Source organism: Plecotus auritus (assembly GCF_963455305.1).
Source record: "Plecotus auritus genome assembly, chromosome: 2".
Taxonomy (NCBI): Eukaryota; Metazoa; Chordata; class Mammalia; order Chiroptera; family Vespertilionidae; genus Plecotus; species Plecotus auritus.
Window position 1 is genome coordinate 146,869,069 of NC_137771.1, and position 16,969 is coordinate 146,886,037.

General features: G+C 36.7%; 2 protein-coding genes across 3 annotated transcripts in view; one reads left to right on the top strand and one right to left on the bottom strand.

Annotated features, from left to right (window-relative positions):
- Nucleotides 1–16,969, bottom strand: part of CMSS1 (cms1 ribosomal small subunit homolog) — a 415,355-nt gene that overhangs the window by 338,860 nt on the left and 59,526 nt on the right. Inside the window, exon 2 of one of the 2 annotated variants that reach the window (XM_080654118.1) lies at nt 7,553–7,698. The exons of the other annotated variant lie outside the window; for it this stretch is intronic. The gene's annotated coding sequence lies outside the window, so the exon portion shown is untranslated. The remainder of the gene's footprint in view (nt 1–7,552; nt 7,699–16,969) is intronic. 2 annotated transcript variants of the gene reach the window in all.
- The window catches only part of FILIP1L (filamin A interacting protein 1 like), a 337,453-nt gene that overhangs the window by 269,208 nt on the left and 51,276 nt on the right, over nt 1–16,969 (top strand). The gene's annotated exons all lie outside the window — the stretch shown is intronic.

Here is a 16,969-nt window from a genome sequence, read left to right on the forward strand (position 1 = left end):
GCCCCTGAGGGCTCCTAGACTGTGAGAGGGGGCAGGCCGGGCTGAGGGAACCCCCTCCCCCCCCAATGCATGAATTTTCATCACTGGACCTCTAGTATTTACATATTTACAGATACTAAAAAGTCCCTTGTTCATGGTAATATTATTAATATTATCAAGGCCCAAATAAAAAATAACACTGACTGCCTGGCCTGAGGGGCTCAGTTGGTTGAGGGTGCTCCTACACACTGAAATGTTGCCAGTTCGATTCCAGGTCAGGGTACATGCCCAGGTTGCGGGTTTGATCCTCAGTCAGGGAGTGTACAGAAGGCAACTGGTTGTGTTTCCCTCTCTCTCTCCTTCTCTCCCCTCCCCGCTTCCTCTAAGCATGTCCTTGGGTGAGAATTAAAAAAATAATAACACTGACTGATTTTTTCCCCACAACCTGAACTAAAGTTAAGTTTTATCAAGTAGTTAATTAAATATTAGAAACTTAAAAGCTGATAATGTTCTCTGTCATAACCATTTCTGAGCAAAAAAGCAAAAAGAAATTTGTTAAAAAAATATGTTTCTCTCTAGTACTTTTAACCAATATAACAATAGGATGTAATTAAATTTTAGAGACTTAAGACATATTTCCTATTTATTAATCATGTATGACATGTATTAATCATGTTAAGGGCATATTCAGTGCCCTTAATATACATTGATTTTTCTGTTGTTAAGAAAATTATTTTTTTCAAAGAAAATCATGTGCTTTCAATTTGTTAGAGGCTAAATATTGGTTACTGCATAGTTTGTGGAGCAAAAACATCAAAACCTTGCCCTTTAAGGTAACTTGTGGAATCTTAAACTACTGAACAAAGGTTTAGTTACTATGACAACAAATGTATCATAAATATTGTTATTGTAGAATTATCATTTAAAAGAAGAGCATGCCTGAGGACAGTAATTTGGGGCCCATTTCTCTGTTCTCAGCCCTTCAAAGTGACTGTTCTTAAGTGCTTCCCCATTTTTTGTTTTTACTACTTTCATAGAGAAGCATATTTCCTAACTAGGTCTGTCTTTCCTCCTTTGAGAACCTTTTTCTCAAGACCTCTGTGTATGGAGCTTAATGGTTTAAGGTGCATGCCATTCATGAAAAAACGAAACAAAAACTCTAGAAAATATATACATTCCCCACACAGAAATGCTCTATTAATGGGGCATGCAGACTTTTTAAAGTAAAATAGCCCTCTATGGAGGAGCATACCAATTATGTGGCTAACATCAGGGTAACAAATTTTCCCTTGCCGTCCTATTGCCATATGCCTGTCATTTTCTCCCTATAGTTTCCATTCACTGTTTCAAACATATGTTGCCACTTATTTGCCAGAAAAGGAATCTCTGAACTACCCCCTTTATGTATGATGAAATGGCAGACGGAACGGAGCCAGAGAGAGCCCCATTAGTAGTTATTCACACTCTGTTTTCTCTTAACTTCCTTTTCTCTAAAGTTTATTCCTCATATGCTTGAAGGGATGTGTAATCATAAAGACATCTATGACTCATGCGTTAGAATATAGAATCACAGTAATTCCCTATAGAGCAAATGGTTCTCTCTTCCATTGAGCTGCATGCCTCCTCTGCAAAAAGCCTATCTTTACAGCTTAGCACTTGATCAAACATAGGTAACGGGCTCCTTTGTCAACCCTCACCAAATATCAACATTATTTTCTTTTCTAGCAATCATGGTTAGAGTTTACTCAACATTTAACCACAGTCTTTTAATAAGGCACCTGTTCATGGGTTCAGGTTGCTAGGGGAATGATTAACCTGAGTCAAACGGAGAAAACACCATAGAGATTAGTAAAGAAGAAAGGGCTTTCTGTCAAAGATGAACGGGATTTACCGAGATAAAATGTGGAAGTCTGGTGTAATATGTACAGTAACAATAAACAAATGTTTATTTCAGTCTGCATTAATTGTCCTCTTCTGGCTTACTGAAACCAATCTATAGGTCAAAAGCATTGCCATGGATTAATAGTTATGTTATTATTGAACGAAGTTCCTTAAACTATATCTGGCAGATACTACCAGGAATTTTGTCTTTTCTGTTAAAGGAGATAGGCCCAAAAAATAAGCTCTTGTTCATGAGCCAAAAGGAAATACTGTACCCTGAAACACCCACAAATATTACCATTCATATGTTATGGGATATGGTTTAAAAAAAACCAAAACAGCAAAAAGAAACCACACACACACACACACACACACACACAAATAAACCCCAGTCCTGCTGAGTGACAGTCCACTAAATCTATGAAGCCAACTGCAAAGCTAGTTGAATCATGATTCATCCTTTAAAGGGGAATGGTTTCAGCTTTTCCAGTCATGAACATGGGTGACTGCAAGTTGCCTAAAAGAACATGCTATCATGTTTGAACCTTGGAGAGCGAAGAATAAAATATATTAAGTTTAACAATTCTGACCACATAAAATACATACAGGCATTTCTGCGTTGCCAAACACCTGACTTGTGAATGTTCCCTCTTATAAAAAGCCAGCCTACACTCTGCTAGAAAGGATGACACCTGGAGGGCAAGTGTATTTCCGAAGGTACTTAATTTTCTTCAGGCTGGTTTGCCAAGGCTGTCATATGTACGACAGGAAGGTAGTCACCTGGAATCCAAAGTGGGAATGTGAAACACATTTGCTAATAAATATCATGTTTTCTGTAAAACACAGGCTCCCAGCTAATCTCCCAAAAGCTATCTGACACCAAATATAGTTTAAATTCTATACATTTGCAAGAATATTGTTTTTCACCACATGCTGTAATAATCACATTATGTATAAATCTATGAGCTATATTACTTAGCTACAATATCACCATAATATCTCAGCTACCTACATATAGGTTTTCAGCCTGATTATGCGTTTAGTAAGCCTCCTTGTCCTAGTATGAAAATAAACTCTCTACTTAATGGGGAAATATCTTACAAATAAACGTTTGAAATTTTTTGCAGGATGGGCAACTTCCTATATTTTGAAGATTAAAGTATGCACTTTCCTCCTTGCTGTAAGAATACAAATTGCTCTAAGATCTATGCAAATTTAGCATTACCCCACTTTTCTTACTTGAACAAAAGAAACCATAAGCACCCTAGCTGGTTTTGCTCAGTGGATAGAGCGTCAGCCTATGGACTGAAGGGTCCCAGGTTCGATTCCGGTCAAGGGCACACGCCCAGGTTGTGGGCTCGATCCCCAGTGTGTAGTGTGTAGGAGGCAGCCAATCAATGATTTTCTCTCATCATTGATGTTTCTATCTCTCTCTCCCTCTCCCTTCCTCTCTAAAATCAATAATACATATATATATATATACACACACATATATATAAAACCATAAGCAACAGTCTTTAACAGCATAACCTTCCCCCTTTGCCAAAAAACAAGAAATGGTTATTCATGGAAAATAGAGAACAGCACCCGAGCACACGAGAGTAATGGTGGCAGTGAATCCCCACGGCTAAGCCAGATCTGTAGATCCTCCTTAGTGGTTGTACATCTTATGCAGCCACAACAGAGGAGCAAATGGGGCAAAACTTTACCTGAAGTTCTGAGTGCAACCTTCTCTTACACCTCTCTAGATGCAGAACTTCTTCATCTGCCTGGAAAGGTACTTTATTTATGTACCTGTGTAATTCACTTAGTTTTTAACTAGTCTATCTCCTCTTCCATATTAATAAATCTCCAATTAATTCCTAGCTGCAAATTCCTTGAAGCAGAGGATTTGTCTTATTTTTCACCATAGAGCACAAAACTTGGATATAATAACAGAAAGGAAAGGAAGTTTAATGCAGCCTACTTATATGCTGGTTAAGTAGCTTTCTTCTCCTCAAATTTATTTCACTTAAAATAGTAGGTATTTAATAAGAAAATTTACAGAAATAATAGAAATATTTGTGGATTCAGCAAAGAGGGAGTCAGATTTTTAACTTTAAAGATGCCTCTGTAGTGGCAAAATCTAATTATATTTTAAAATATCTACATATGTATTCTATAAAGAGACATTGATAAACAAAATCATTCTCATTAGCACAGAACTTTCTCTTTCATATAAAAATACAAATAAATTATCTAAAAAGCATAGTGAGTTGTAAATATTAACACATTTAGAGGTTATTTTATGAAGACAGCCAATTCTGATAACTTACATGAAAAGAATTAGCTATTTGCTTTCATCAAACAAATTACATAATTTTTAGGTGTCCACTATAATAGAAAAAAAATCTCTAAAACCTTATACCTTAAACAGCTATTATCTAGTCTTAGATTGGAGAAAAGACTTGAAATTCTACAAAATGAACAATAATATTTTTGAGCTTACCATTCAAAAATACCTAGATTTAAAAAATGTTGTTACTGGATATGGAGATACCTGAACGTAAAAGGACGTGTCTCAGAGTCCCCAGATTTCGTCATAGGTACACCTTAAAAGAACGGACACACAGCATCCTGCATTCATCTAAGCATTGCATTGCCACTCCTATCTACAGGCACCACTGGAGCCCCCACTTCTTCTTTGTTCTTTGAAGGCTGACCAGGGCCATCAAATATGAAGATCTGACTTAGGGTGAGGACTGCAGACCTATGACTGAATAGTTAGATTGTTAAGGACTTCAAGTCATTCCCTCCTGAAAATCATCTTCAGGATCTCATTCCCCCAACTCCTAGCTGAGGATAGAGCAACTGCAATACAGTGATAAGGAACACACACAAACACACATAAGCAGGTACTACAATCAACACTTGCACACATATGTAGGTACTCACATTCATCTACTTAAGAAAGATAATGAGCCCAGGCGGTGTGGCTGCACCAAGAGGTCAGTGATTCAATTCCAGGTCAGGGAACATGCCTGTGTTGTGGACTTGACCCCCTGGAAGGGGGTGTGCAGAAGGCAACCAAGTGATGTTTCTCTCTCATCAATGTTTCTATCTCTTTCTCCCTCTCCTTTCCTCTCTCTAAATATCAATAAAAACACAAGTGAAAAATTATAAATTAAAATAAATTTTAAAGAAAGGTAATAAATGAATAAACATCTGAAAACAAATAACGGTTTCTATGATATTTAAAACAAACTTAGTCAACTAATCATACCAATAAAGCAATGATCTGGCAATAAAATATGGCAACATCCCAGTACATACCTTAGGCAGGTGACTTAACTATTTCTTCCAACTAAAAGTTTGGTCTTTAGCAAAATCAGAAAATACTGGCCAGCAGAACCCTCAGAAACAAAAACATTTCTATCCATTGAACCTCTTCAGTTTTGTTACTACTTTGTTTCTATATTTTAAAACTAATTTCCTTTTTTTTTTTTTAAGTGAAAAAGAATGATAGTGAATTAAGAGGAAGGGAACAATCTGGGGAGAAAGGAAGTAAACTATTACCTGAACTCTTTCTAAATCAGAACTATAGAATATAGAAACATGAGCCAGAAGGTCAGCATAATGATCAATTTCATTATTATTTATAGCCAAGATTCTTAAGGAGCACTAATAATAATTCTTAATAAGCATTAATAATAATTCACTTTGTCAAACAAAATATTCTATGAGAATAAGCAGAATAAATTCAGCCCACAGAAAAATGTCATGTTAAACGAAAAAGATTAACACGTGACATGATATTAGCATTCACTTTCCACAGAAAAAAAGAAATTTCTGATTTTATCAATAAAGCATTACATCTGTTGCTTCTATTCCATAGTTACTAAAGGCTAAAGGCAAGGAACAGTCTAAAATAAAGCCAAAGAAATGACAGTAGAATCAGGGCTACTGATATTTAAATACCCCAGACAGAATGCAAAATATATTTAATATGTTAAAAATAAAAGGGGGGGGGGCTTAAAGAGTAATACACTATTAAAGGCCAAACAAATTAGAGAGAATAAAGAGAAACTTTTGGAAATGAAAAATAGAACTGCAGATCAGCAATGAGAATTATTTAACTGGAAGAAAAATCTGAAGAAATTATAAAATACAGTCTAAAGAGCTAATGAGATAGAACAACTGGAAGAGTAGTTAAGGGATATGAAGAACAGAGTAAGAAGGTCTAACATGTGTCTGTTTAAAAGGTAAGGAGAAAAAAAATTTTCCAGAAGTCACATTCGATGAGTTAATTTTGGCTGAGAAATTTCCAGAACTGAAAAGACACGGGTCCACATATTCAGGAATCTCAATGAAACTCAGAAAGGATAAAAATAAATCTGTACTTAAACACCTAATAATGAAATCGCAGAATATCAAAGACAAAGGGAAAATCGTAAAAGCAGCTACAGAGAAAAGGAATGACATTTAGACGGGTGACTGACTTTTTAACAGTAACATGAGAAGCCAGAAGTCAGTGGAATAATAACTTCAATGGGCTGATAGAAAACAAGCATCACATATAAGCACACCAATGGACACAAGACACTGGGGGGTGGGGGGGGTTGGGATGAGGGCATGCAACAGGAGATAGGGGAGGCTGGGGGAAGGTCAATGGGGAAAAAAAAAGGAGATATATGTACTAATATAAGTAATACTCTAAACAATAAAAAAAAAAAAGAAAACAAGCATCAACGTAGAAGTCTATACTCAAAATTAAAATCTTCCCAAGAACAATGGCATAATATAAAAACGTGTTCAAATAAGTAAAAAGAGAGCATCTGCAAAGAGCTGGCTTCCAATAAAAGAACTTCAAAAGGATGCATTTAGATTAAAGGAAAGTGATCCCAGATGGAAGTCTGGAATAAAAAAAGGATTGATGAGCAAAGAAAGTGGTAAACATACTACATACCTAAAGCAACACTGATTAAAAAATAATAATAGATGATGAGAGCATCTTGTAGAATTAATGAAGAACTATAATAGATGACAACAACAATATATATTGGGAAGGTACTCAGTGTTAAAGTATTCCAAAGTCCTTAAATTTTTTAGATGAGGATTAAAATTCTGATAGGTTTTAAAATCTGACAATTTAACTTGTGAGGAAGCTAGTTTTCTATTTGGAATAAAATGGGCTTGATGGGGAAGTAACAAATCCCTGGAACTGTGCAGCACTGACTAATGAAACTGACTAATGACACCTAATGTATATGCACCAGCTCCTAGAAAGAAAGTTAAAGTTCTCATTTGAGAGATAATTGAATTCAATATTACAAGGCTTTTGAAATCACTTCTAGTTGTGTAGTTTATGAGGCAGGTTGGATACGTAATGACATAAATTTTAATAGGACTTCTCCTGTAGAGAATGACCAATTGGCAAGCACGCAAGACAATGGTATTAAATAATAACACAGAATATTAAAAGCTCAGACCTCTCTATTAAATTTTTGGCCAGAATTGTCAACCAATGGCCAATCTTAATGACTTGAATTAATTACCAGCAACATACAAATTTCCAATTGAAAAGAAATGCAGTAAAATGATTGCACTGTTAATAAATAAGTGAATAACTAGCTCATTAATGCTCCAAATTAGTTCTGTAATTTACCTAAACATAGGAAAATTATTCTAATATTAATTAGGATTTCAGACTTACTCTTTTTGACAGTTCTAACCCCACTGTTTAATTTTCACATTTCTCAACAGAGATACGCAAATCCAGAAAACGTAGAGGCTGAGTCACCAATTTACTGTTGACATTGGGGCTAATCCTTTAGCCTCTCTGAGCTCCAATGATCTCATCTAGGAGGGAACAAGAGGAGGCAACAAATAGAGATGTTTTTGAAGGCCTTTTTACATTCGAAAAAATGTAACTTTATGAAACAATCATCCTTCATAATAAAACTCAAAGCACATTTCTTAGTCTTAATTTGTTCATTATTTTTCCCAGAGAAGACATCTTTAGCCATAACACAGGGAACTGGAAGCATTTAGTCTATGAGACAGTTTAATCAATCCTTGGTGGTATTCAGAAGAAGTTGCCCGACTGAAGGAAAAGATTTTACCGTTAGACTCCACCTTCACACCAAGCAGTAATTACTATAAAGTAATGGGCAAAGCAGAAGTGGGGAGGAACCACTTCACTCCTATTTTTCTTTTCTTTTTTTGTTAATTGTCACTCTGAGGATATTTTTTCCATTGATTTTTAGAGAGAGTTGAAGGGAGGGGGAGGAGGAGTGAAGAGGGGGAGGGAGAGAGAGAAACATCGATGCCAGAGATACATATTGATTAGTTGCCTCCCGCATGTGCTGGGGATCAAGCCTGCAACCAAAGCATGTGTCCTTGACTGGAATTGAACCCTCAACCTTTCTGTCTGCAGGCTGATGCTCTAACCCAGTGGTTCTCAACCTTTCTAATGCCACGACCCCCCTTTAATAGAGTTCCTCATGTTGTGGTGACCGCCAACCATAAAATCATTTTCGTTGCTACTTCATAACTGTAATTTTGCTACTGTTATGAATCGTAATGTAAATATCTGTGTTTTCCGATGGTCTTAGGCTCTACAGCAGCGGTTCTCGACCCACAGGTTGAGAACCGCTAGCAGGGTCGCCTAAGACCATCAGAAAACACAGATATTTACATTACGATTCATAACAGTGGTTAGAATCTAACCACTAAACAAACTGACTAGGGCTCACTCCTACTTTTCCTTACTTCTTCCGTGTTTTATTTCCTCAGGCCTTCTAGACCTATGTCAATTAGTTTACATAATTAAAAGTTAATTCTCATGCATTGCTATATTTGAGTTTCCAATGATAAAAGGAAACATATACTAAACATAACTTACCCATTTTTTACCCTTAGTTAGCCAACTATTCCAGTTACATCCTAAACAGCTCCACTGACCTCCAACTAATAAAACCTGTTAAATTGTACTTTAAACCCAAAGGTCTTTTTTCACAAATATTTACCCTGAAATCAAGCTCCACAATTACACAGAAAATTTGTCAGAGTGGTTTCTTTAAAAATGCATTACCTAAAACAGATAAGGTGTACAAACTATTTGACAAGGCCCCTTTAAAAAATGGACTGGACAAAGCATTGAGAACAATCTGTACTGGCAAGGGACAAAAATGATCTAATAGGTCTTTTCCGTCTCTAATTTCTGTGATTTGAGGATTTTTTTAAATCCTGCAGTAATACTTTTGAGTTCAACAATTTCTCAAAACTATTATTAGTTACCAAGGAAACACAAAATGTTTGCAGGGATAAATAAGCAAATGGACTGGACCTAAACAGCAGGCTTTTCCTGCTTTCCATTTAATAATTCTATGGTGGCGTCATATTATCAATTCTTCATTCTCTCCAAGTCATTTTGCTCACCTACTGGCAGCTCACTAGAGTCACATAGCCAACTCATAGCATCCCATGTAAACCAAGACCAGAAGGTCTCTAAACAGAAGATTCTCTATTAGACACAGACATCCCTACTTTATTTAGTGAAGAACAAAAACCATGGCAATACCAGGGGGATAGTAAGCAGTGATTGACTTTGTGACTACCATTTCTAGGGAAAATATGTAAATATGTTTTTTTAAATAACTCAATGTCTATAGAAACTCCATGAACATGGTTAAAATATATTTAATAAAGGTAAAAGACACATAATACACACATATGCCCACAGGATGAAAACAATTATGCTTCACAAATGTTTAGAAAATAACTAAAAAGAAATGGCAGTACATCAAATTGTTAATAGTTGGCAGTATTCAAATAGGAGGACTAGGTGCAAAATGTCTTCTAGTTTTCTACATTTTGCAAATTATAATGGCACTGAACTATTTTTAAATTAATTTTAAAGTCACAAAATAGTAATCATTTTAAAGTTCATAAAGGGCTTTCCAATCCCTAGTATCACCACTGACACTGTTGCTAAAATCAGCCCAAGTGAGCTCTTAAGGGTATTGGTCCCTGTTCTAAAATCAAATTAGGTGGAGTAGGAATAGGAACAGTTGAAGAGTCTCTAGAAACTTCAAGGACTATGGAGGCCTGGAAGGGGAGATTTGGGCTGCAGATAAGTGAGAGGGTCTGTATGTAAATCCAAGTTCCCTATAGGCCATTAACTGCTGGTGAAAGGCTCTCAGTGCACAGAGGAAGTGCTACGCTGCCTGGGGAAATATTTTGTGTGGGCATGTATATGTACAGAGCTAGGGAGATGCCACCTGAGGAACAGAAAGAAGAGTGAAAGGAAGAGGTTAGTAAGAAAACTGCCCCTGGCATGGAGAGAAGGTACTTTCACCCCTCAGACTTTCCTTCTGGCTCCCCATTTTAAAGTTGCCCACCTGTGTGCTCAGACTCAGCCTTCCTCATAAACTATGTGGCAACAGAGGAGAGGTCATGTTTGCCTGAAGTTCAGATGCGAAGCTGCTTTGCAAGAAGGTTGCCAATGAGGTGTCAGAATGTTCCCTGAGATGGAGTACCTTAGTGCCAAAAGCACAGTCTGACCAATCAACTACAGCCTGACAAAGCAGGACCACAGAATTCTGCCTCTTCCCATGCTGTCTGTCCTGTATCTGTCCCACTCTGTTCAGCTTCTCATACAGGACCATGCCCATTATAAGAATTGTTTTTTCTTTGCATGCTATAGTGTTTCAACATATACTACAGAGATAAAGGAGCAAATGTGTCGCATTCAAAGTTAGCATTCCACATCCTGCAGCAGAGCTTTCAGGGAGCACACATCACCCCTCAACTGATGAATGAACCCGTAATGAAAACTGTGGACAGCTGAAAGGTTCAGTTAATTATGAACACTGCTTCTCTGGCACTTATTTGGATGACTGGAAGACTTCACCAGCACAAGAAGAAACAAAGGCAGGAAGACAGGACATGAGAGAAAATAAGAACAGTTACTTCACAAAGAGGAACTGGCTTTGACATGCTTAGTTAATGGTATATTAAAAGTTAAATAGCAAGGACATTGTGGACATTACTAATACTAGTTGCTGTGGTCATTGTAATAACATAGCATTAGTTTGAACCATGGGAAACTGCTGATATTCAACTGTTTTTGACTATCTAACAAAAGTGACTTCACACAGTTCAACAGAATCAATACATCTTAGTTCCCAGCCTTGTGGCCTATAAACCCGTCTTAAACATTAGAAGGCAATTAGATTGGTAGGAAAATTCCTTTGTATTATTTCCAAATAACAACTTAAACCTATTGCTGCTTTGAATCATAAATCTAGAATTCTAATTGAAGAAAGGACTTTAATTTGTAGATGTGATGATTTGTAAGAAATTCCTGATTATAAAACAAGACTCATATAGCAATTGTACAGTAAAATTTTCCTTAAAAGGAAATAAAATTTTCCCAGCCAAGACTGAGGCACAGTGTTCATAACTCTTTTCATAATAAATATATGTCAGAAGCCAAGAGAACAAAAATTACATCTCAAAGAGAATGTTGGTGAAAAGACGGAAATAAATAAAAATCTGCTGGTCAACTCATGTGGCCAATGGAGCACAATACCAATGGCTGGCTGGAGTTTGTGATATAAGACACAGGGTGTTCTTCTGTCAAAGATCCCCCTAACTCAAGACCCTTTACTTTCATCTGTTGGAAAACTGTTATAACATTCTAATTTTATTAGAACAAGACATGCTGCTAACACCCTCAAGAAAACTGTCTTAGTAAATATACAGACCTAATGTGAACAATACTCCCTAAGGGTAGCTCTGGTGTGTGGCCTACAAAGGTGAGTCTTGGTTTTCTTAGTTCAACATTCAATCTAGAAAATACCAGGTGTCCTGGTTAATAATGCAGATTTTTTTCAATAGATGGAGTTACACATATGTTGATATATATGTGATTTGATATGTATGCTATTTTGTTGTATTGACAACAAGCTTCAAAACTTCATATGTCAAATTTTCTGACGGTGTTAACATCATAGATATTTTTACGCTTAAAAATGTCAAATTTCGTGCCAAAAAGAGCATTTGCGGGAAGTTTCAATTCATTACTTTATTTTGAAGAAAAGTGCTGCTGAAAGTTATAATAAATTTCAGGAAGCTTATGGTGAACATGCTCCATTCTCAAGATACTTGTGAACGCTGGTTTAAACGTTTAAAAGTGATGATTTCGATGTGAAAGACAAAGTACGTCCAGGTCAACCAAAAAAGTTTGAAGACCAACAATTACAAGCATTATTAGATGAAGATGCGTGTCAAACTCAAAAACAACTTGCAGAAAGATTAAACGTTGCTCAGCAAACAATTTCCTATCATTTACAAGCAATGGGAAAGATATTAAAGGAAGGAAAAATGGGTACCACATCAACTGAACGAAAGACAAATAGAAAACCGAAAAGTCATCAGTAAAATATTGCTTCAATGGCATGAAAGAAAGTCTTTTTTGCATCGAATTGTGACTGGCAATGAAGTGGATTTATTTTGAGAATCCCAAACGCAGGGAATCATGGGTTGATCCAGGTCAACCATCAACATCAACTGCAAGGCCAAATCGCTTCAGAAAGAAGACAATGCTCTGAGTTTGGTGGGATCAGGAAGGTGCGGTGTATTATGAGCTTCTAAAACCAGGTGAAACAGTTAATACTGATCGCTACCGACAACAAATAATCAATTTGAACCACACTTTGATTGTGAAACGACCAGGATGTTCTAGAAGACAGGGCAAAGTAATTTTGCTTCATGATGACGTACCATCACACACTTCAAAACCAGTTAAAGATCCATTAAAAGATCTTGCCTAGGAAGTATTAACCCACCCGCTGTATTCACCAGACCTTGCTCCTTCAAGATGACCACTTGTTCCAATCGATGGCACACGCACTTTCTGAGTAGCACTTCAAAACATACGAAGAAGTGGAAAATTGGGTCTCTGAATGGTTTACCTCAAAACAAGAAAAGTTCTATTGGGATGGTATCCACAAAGTACCTGAAAGATGGAGGAAATGTGTAGCCAGCGATGGACATGACTTTGAATAAAGCACTTTTGATGTTTCTCTTCAAATTATCGTGTTCTCTTTGATTACAAAATCTGCATTATTAACTGGTACACCTGGTAGAGATGTTTTGAGTAGATTAAATGGTGGAGTGCACACAGAACACTAAATACAGTGATTGGCATGAATTTGAATTAAGAGCTCAACAAATGAGTTCATATTGGCTCCGTAAGAGAGTGGGCACGTACCACAACCTCAGTTGGAACACTGAGTGATAACTGGGTCAGAGACCAGTACTTCAGGGAGTAACAGCACCAGGCAAGGCACACAAGGAGTAGGAGTCCTAATCCTCTTTACTCTCACCTCAAAAGCCCTAGACGACTCTTGTATTCACTTAACTTCTCCGTTCTTCAGTTATCCCAGCTGAAGAAAAGGAGGAACTAATACTGACAAATTTTACAGAAGTGGGATATATAAATACAAAGCATGAGTACAAAAATGTGAGAAATAAATAAAAGGCAGTGTCAAATGTTAAGAAACCTCTGTACCCAGCAAAAGAAAAAAGGAGGCAAAACAAGTTACAAATACTAGTTTAAAGTACAAGTACTTTATGTTACCAGTTTGAAGCTGAGATTCAGGTGTTTATGCTTCATGCTCCTTTCATAACAGTAATTTCATCTTATGTATAATAAATCAAATCTAGCATAAAAGTCCCAAAAAGGATGTTTAGTAAGCACAAAGTAAGCATAAGAGACTAAAAAGATTCAAATGCACTTTATAAGTATAAGGCAGAGTAATAAAACTAACAGACCAACATATAAAAGGTTAATACAAAACTGTAAATCAAATATTAAATTCAGTTGAACAGTATGGTCCTTCACTTCTCTTACAGTAGTATATGGACAATAGTGTCAACAATAAAAAAAATTGAAATTAAAAAACACACCAGTATATATGAAAAGCAGGGGTTAGTTTAATTTAGGCTTCTCAGTAGGCAGGTAGAGTGATCTAGAATTGTCTAAGTGAGCCGACAATTTAGCAAATGATGATGCATTTATTTTTACACCCTGCATCTTTTTTCCACACCATTTTCACTAACTGTACATTCTCTGTAATCAGCCTATTTCACTCCACACTAAGAAAAAGAAACAAGCACACTATTTTAATTATTCTTGTTTGACAAAACATATGGAAACAATCGTTCTATAGACATATGTACATCATAATAGGAAGCAATCCTATCTTAATGTAATTTAAAAAGAGTTAAATAGACTCAAGTTATTAAAACTACTCAATTAATTTGAAGCTTGCAAATAAGGCAGCCACATATCTAATATATTTAGCAGATTCATAGAGTTGGCTAGGATTTTAGAGATTACTTCTCTTATTGATGTGCAAAATAATTAGGAGGCTAAATCTCTTAATTCAATAATATTTAGTCAGTTTCCTTTTTCTGATCATGTCTTTTGTTTGCTGATAGAAGAGAACATATGGATTAAAACTGGTTCTAAAGTTCTATTTTTATACTTTTTTGTTTTGGAAGTACAGCAGCAAACATTTAATTTCTTTAATAAATATTTTCCCTGCCAAATAGAAAGATTAGTTTTATCTACTTTCATTAAAACACAGGCAAGCAGAAATGAGGAACTAAGAGTTTCTTTCAGGAAAAACACTAAAAAAATAAGATTTCATCTGGCCTTCCCATCATCACTTGAAGAATTGTTTGGTGGTTACATCATCAGGAAATAAAATACTATCCTCTGAGGACCCCTACTCTTTACAAAGAGGAAAGAGGAGGTTTGAAGTCTAACTCACCCCCAGAGATGTCTCAAAGCAAAAAGACTTCTGGCTTTCCTCTCCTGCCTCCCCCCAAGCAACCAAAAAAACAAATGTACAAAAATGTATTTACAAAAGTTTAAATAGAATTACAGATGTGTTTGTAAAGTATGTGATTGTCTAACCACTAAGCCGTACACTTGAAGCTAATACAAAATATTATTGAATATAAACTGTAATTAAAATAAAACAATAGTATTTTTAAAAGCACAGGATGTGTATTTAAGAATCCTAAGTAATAATAGAAGCTTTAGAGCCCCAGAGCAGAGGGAGAAAAATACAAGCGGATCGACCATGACCCCCAATGACTTGGTTTGCCCGGGAGGAGCGCGCCAGCGTCCCAGGCCCGCCGCCCATTCCTCTCTGCAGGCAGCCAGGGACCCAAGGTCCGTTCCTAAGGTCTGAGCGTCGGAGGAGCCGGGCACGTTGCTGCACCGCCAGCACCGTGGGTCTGGCTGTCACCGGCGCCCCCGCCGCCCGCGCCGCACACGCGGAGCGCCTTATAAGGCAGCGCAGTGACGTAACGCCCATAGGCCGGGCGCGCTCGGCGCCCAGCTCGCATTGTTCGGGCGACTCCCGGAGCGCGCACAGCCCGCTCGCAGCGCGGCGCAACTGCGGCCCCCGCCCGGCCCCGGCGCAGGCAGCTCAGGTAAGCCCGGGAGAGCCGCTCTGCTCCAGCAAGGGGCACTGCTGTCAGAGAGCCAGATAGTCGGTAGGTAGCTTTTAAAGTTACCAGCATCATGAACTGCAGACAGGTTTCAAAAAGCGCATCCAATGAACTCTAGCTTCAAAACTTTTTCCAACGCCTACAAAACTTGAAAGGAAAAGTTTTCTTTGATGGAAGAAACAGATTTGGGATTTAATTTTAAATGTTGAGAAGTGGGGGACGACTATATATTACATAAGCTTTCCAAGTGAGCTTACACATTGAATCCTGCCTGTATTGAGAAATCTTTGGGGACAGGGTGGAGGGAAGTATATTGTAATACAATAATGCTATCCTGATTTTCTCTCTCCTCGGACTGAAATTCCCTTAAGAGCAGAGTTCGAAACATGGCCACATGGTAGTGGGTTTGTTAGTGAACCCCACCCCATGCCTTTTGTAAATCTATTATAAAAGATTAGAAAACATCCTGTAATTAAGAGAAAGTGAGTCTTTTAAGTTAAAAAAAAATCTTACAAACGCCATTATGTCTTAAAAGCATATGTCAATTTGCACAAGGAAGTAACAACCATCACCGTTTTAAGTTATAACTTTTACTTCAATTCCAATCAGTAGGTAAATGGCAAACTGCACTGAAAATTAAAGATAAGCTGGCTACTCTAGAGTAATATTTTGGACAATAATTTATGTTCAAAACTAACTTAAAAGATAAAGCCTATATAAGAATTTTGTTAATCAGTGGCATTTCGAACCATAATTAGTTACAACTAAACTCTGAACAGGCTATTGCAGTAAATGAAGCTTTACAGTATGATAACTGAACTCTTGGAAGATGCTAAAAACCTATATATTTTACTTTACTTTTTGGAATAAAAAAGCAGCAGAGGAATTAAATTAAAACATGCTATGTCAAGTTTAAAACATTAGAATAGAAGATGAAGAACTGATTTATCACTCAAACTTTATTTGGTCTGAACATATATTGTAAAACAAAACTTAAAAAAATTGTGACTGAATTATTTCTCTTTTTAAATAGTCTGTTTTATTTATCATTTGAAACATAACATTTTTATATGCTTTAAATTCAAGATATTATCTGTGTTCTAGTAATTCCTGTGTGAGTTTTCCAAAGTATATGACATTGGTGCCTACTATTTTTGCTTCATAGGATTTTTTCTTTGCTAATTTTGTTTGGAGCAATGCAAGACTTTGGTTTTAGTATTCTAAAAGAAATATTATGATATTAGTTGCGAAGACAGGCTATATAAACTGCAGGTTAGTACCAAGAAGTAGGATTTCCCTAGAACTATTATTTCAAATCTAGGAAAGCCTACAATAATGAGGAGAAAGGGGCCAACACCCAGGTCACTGTGGAGAAGTACGGAATATGCCATAGAAAAAGTTGTTTATTTGATATAGGCTGTAATTGGAAACTGAAAAATTCCTGCCTTGGGAAAAAGGTATCCCACTCTTCTGCATCAAATAGAGGAGAAGGGAAACAGAAACCATCAATTACTGTTTCAGCTATACCCAAAGTACCATCTGTACCATAAACTATAGCTCAACTGTTGAAAATCATAACCTCTGTCAAAGCTCTAAA